This window comes from Nicotiana tabacum, chromosome 11 (assembly GCF_000715075.1).
Source record: "Nicotiana tabacum cultivar K326 chromosome 11, ASM71507v2, whole genome shotgun sequence".
Taxonomy (NCBI): domain Eukaryota; kingdom Viridiplantae; phylum Streptophyta; class Magnoliopsida; order Solanales; family Solanaceae; genus Nicotiana; species Nicotiana tabacum.
Genome location: NC_134090.1, coordinates 53291478 through 53295912, shown reverse-complemented (window position 1 = coordinate 53295912; position 4435 = coordinate 53291478). Strand labels below are relative to the sequence as shown.

General features: G+C 35.5%; 1 long non-coding RNA gene across 1 annotated transcript; it reads left to right on the top strand.

Moving 5' to 3' along the window:
* Positions 1 to 378: 378 nt before the first annotated feature.
* Positions 379 to 3703, top strand: LOC107806571 (uncharacterized). The gene is made up of 3 exons (XR_012696925.1): positions 379 to 509; positions 3206 to 3271; positions 3383 to 3703. It is a non-coding gene; the product is annotated as an uncharacterized LOC107806571 (long non-coding RNA).
* Positions 3704 to 4435: the final 732 nt, after the last annotated feature.

Genomic DNA, 4435 nt, shown 5'->3' with positions numbered 1-4435 from the left:
CAACCCAAGACCCAAGTCTTGAATCAAATTAGGCATTCTCATCAAAGTAGGGCATTAGCCATTAGGGATTGCTTAATGCTTACTGCTTCAGACTTCACTCTTCAGTGCTTAGGACTGTAGGAGATATCATCGAGAAGAAGAAGACGAGAATCGAGTCATCGACTGCGAATCTAGGATATCACTTATCATCAGTCTGTGAGTCTAGACGAGAATCGACCGCTTACTTGCTTAGGATATTAGTCTACGTTTTGTAAGTCTCATCTCATCTTCATCGGTCTACGACTGCTTAAGTTTTGAGTTTCCGCATGGGCCTATAAAAGTATAAATTATAATGGTCTGATTTTCTGCATCAAACGAAGTATACTGTTCCAGTGTAGGAAAATATCATAGGCGGCGATTTCCAGCTCGATTCGATTCCTCACTCCTCACAAATTCCGGGCAAACGAAGTGTCGAAGACGCTGCTGTCCTGTTCCAGTGTTCTGAGCTCGATTCAATTTCAATTTCAAAGGTATGTTTCGCTTTCTTTTGGTTGTACTGCTGATTAAATGAACCGTTGTTCCGAGCTTTTCCCTTTAGTAGGAAAATATCATCTGTATCACATTCATGCTGTTTAATTCATTTGATTGTATAATAACAGTTGTGAGTACACGACTATGTGTTAGGCTTACCATATGATTACTTTGCTAATTTGCTTAGGTCTGATTTTTAGAACTTTACCATATGAGCAGAGCAACTAACAATAGCAGACTGCTCTCTTTGAAAACCTTCAAAGACAGTATCTTCTATTATGTTGTCTTCTAGAATTTCAAGAAAAGATTTAGTCACTCTCTTATTCTTTAACCCAGGATCATTTGTTGAACAATAGTCATTGAAACCTTTTATGTAGATTTTGGTTTCAAAATAACTGTTACTATGAATTTATGTTTATATTTGTTTAATTTTGTAGGGTAGCAAGGTAGTTAATTTGTTGATTGTTACTGATATCTAGGTAGTTAATTTGTTGATTGTTCATTTATATTTATATTTGTTTAATTTTGTATAGATGGAAGATACAAGTAAAGTAAGTGATGTTGGTTCTAGTGAAAATTTACCTATTATGGTAGATAGTAACACCAACACCATTGATACTCAAGATTCCAAGAAAAGGAAAGCAATGCAACCTAGGTCTGACGTTTGGAACCATTTTGATAAATTTGAGGTTAATGGGGTTCGGAAAGCACGGTGTCGATATTGTAAACAAGCTTATGCTGCTAATTCATCTAAGAATGGAACAACAGGATTGAAGAATCATTTGCTTAGATGCAAAGAATACCCACTTAAAATTGCAGAAGATAATAGTCAAACAAAGATAAATTTTCAATTTTGCCAAAATGATGAAGGATCAATTTGGAAATTTGATCAAAAAGTGGTTAGGAGGGCCTTAATTGAGATGATAGTTACTGATGAACTACCATTTAGCTTTGTAGAAAATGAAGGCTTTATGAAGTTTATGAAAAAAAACTCAACCACTATTTCGTCTTCCTTCTCGTAGAACAATAACAAGGAATTGTTATGAAGTTTACGGTGAATTGAGGCAAAATCTAAGAAGTTCTTTTAGAGAAGCACAACCAAAAATTTGCCTAACAACAGACACTTGGACTTCATTACAAAGAATAAATTATATGTGTTTGACAGCCCACTTCATTGATAGGGATTGGAAGTTGCATAAAAGAATACTTAATTTTTGCCCTATCACTAGTCATAAGGGTGAAGAGATGGCTAAAGCTATTAGGGATTGTTTGCTTGAATGGAAATTAGACAAGGTTTTCACTATTACTGTGGACAATGCTTCTTCAAATGATGTCACTGTCAAAGAATTGTCTAAACAGTTAGATATGTGGAAAACTAATATGATGAGTGGTAAACATCTTCATGTGAGATGCATGGCTCATATACTAAATCTAATTGTGCAAGATGGTTTGAAAGAACTTGATGCTTCTGTGACACGTGTTAGAAATATTGTGAGGCATGTGAGATCTTCGCCTGCAAGGACCTTAAAGTTTAAACAGTATTGTGCACATGTAAAGGTAGAATGTACCAAAACGTTGTGTTTGGATGTTCCTACCAGGTGGAATTCCACCTATTTGATGTTGGATACAGCACAACACTTTGAAAAAGCCTTTGACAAGTTGCATCTTTTTGATGATGGATTTTCTGCATATCAATGTTCTCATCTTTGTGAAGATGGTGGTAATGCAGGTCCTCTTGAATCTGATGATTGGGTGAATGTGAGGAATGTGATAGAGTTTCTTGCACGATTTCACGAGCTAACTAAAAAAGTTTCAGGTTCACGTTATGTCACTTGTAATTCTCATTTTGAGGATATATCTGAACTTTATTGTCATTTGAAAATATGTTTAGCTAGTGAGGATGAGCATTTGAGAAAAATGGCTCAGCAAATGCAAGAAAAGTTCAAGAAGTATTGGGGTGAGCCTGAAAAGATGAATAAAATGATTTTTATTGCTTCCGTCTTGGATCCACGTAACAAATTTGAATATGTTGAGGGAGAACTTGAAGAACTTTTTGGGGAGGAAAAAGGGAAGAAAATAAATGCTGAGGTGTATGCTTATATGAATTCTTTGTTTGGAGAGTATCTAAAAAAGTATTCAACCGAATCTTGTCCTTAATCTCCATCTAGTTCTACTTCATCTAACAACACATCTAATACACCTAGTGGGAGTGTTATAAGTGCATCAAAAATAAGGACTAAGCTTAGCTTGAAGAAACAAAAGGAAGACAGTGGAAATGGGGGTGCTAAATCGGAGTTAGATAAATACATTAGTGAAGAACAAGAGCCTTATAGTGAAGAATTTGATATCTAGAGTTGGTGGAAAACACATGCTCCCAGATTTCCTATTCTTTCGGAGTTGGCTGGTGATGTGTTGGCAATTCCAATTTCTAGTGTGGCGTCGGAATGCGCGTTTAGCACTGGTGGCCGTATTCTTGATTCATTTAGGAGTTCATTGACTCCTAAATGTGTGCAAGCTCTTATTTGTCTTCAAGATTGGCTTAGAGAAGAGAAGAATCCTATTAATGTTGAAGAAGACTTGAAGTATCTTGAGGAAATCGAGCTTGGTAAGCTTTAATATTTTGTGTGTATTTTAATTCAAAATAATATATCATGCTTTTTCTTTTGTATGACATATTTGGTCGTATTATCTTTAGATATGGAAAATAATGGAAGCACTACTAGCATTGTTTGATGTATAGTTGCAACTTGCATCTTGAGTGGTAAGTTTAATACTCTATTTGTTTGGTGATAATGATATACTTAATATTTTGTAGTTTTGTTTTAGTATCATCAAACTATAATATTCTAACTTATGATTTATATTTTTTTAGGTTCAAGTGCAATCATGCCCCGTGCTACTGCTCAACGCCCCGTGCTACTGCTCAAGAGTCAAGACTGTTTGTTGATGGATGCCCTCTCTGTTTTTGTTGCACTATGTTTAACTGTTTAAGTGTTAAGACTGTGCAGACTTGCAGTTGGCCAGTTGCAGTGTTGCACTGTGTTTAAGTGTTAATACTTAAGAGTTAAGACTGTTTTTGTTGGACTGTGTTTAACTTGTTTAACTGTGTTTAAGTTGTTGGACTTGTTGGACTGTGTTAAGTGTTTAACTGTGTTTAAGTTGTTTAATATAGTTGTGTAATGTGCATTGTGCAGTTGGCCAGCTTTTGCCAACTACAGTATACGCCAGATTCATTGCAAGTTTGTATATGACATACAGTTAAGTAGTTAACAGTATTGACTATATGAAATTGTGAGTATACTGGCGTGCAACGATGCAAGTTTGTATAATGTGTATTGAGTATTGACTATATGAATATGACATATGTGCACGTTTACATTGTGGTTGTGCAGTTGTTTTAGAGTGAAAATTAGAGTGAAAATTACAGTGTTGGTGTTTCAGCCATGTGCACGTTCTTGTTAACTTATTATAGTGTTATATATCGAAAAACATTCTTTTAGAGTGAATTTCAATTGTGCATGTCCAGTTGTCCACTGTTAGCACTTAGCACTTAGCAATTAGCATTAATTGTTCATTGACTGTTAAACCGAAACCGTACCGAACCAAAATAAGAAATACCGAACCGTACCGAAATAATTTGGTATGGTATTTGGTATACACAATCGATAAACCGAATACCGAAATACCGAACCGAAATTCTAAAAACCGAACCGAAATACCGAACACCCACCCCTATTTTTGACTATCCTGGTGGGTCCGTATCGTGATTTGGGACTTGGGCAAATGCCCGGAATTGAATTCGGAAGTCCCTAGCCCGAGTTATCGATTTTTTTTAAAATTTGAAAGTTTAAAAGCTTAATGACTTTGAAAGTTTGACCAATCATTGACTTTATTGATGTTGGGTCCATATTTTAGTTTTGTAATC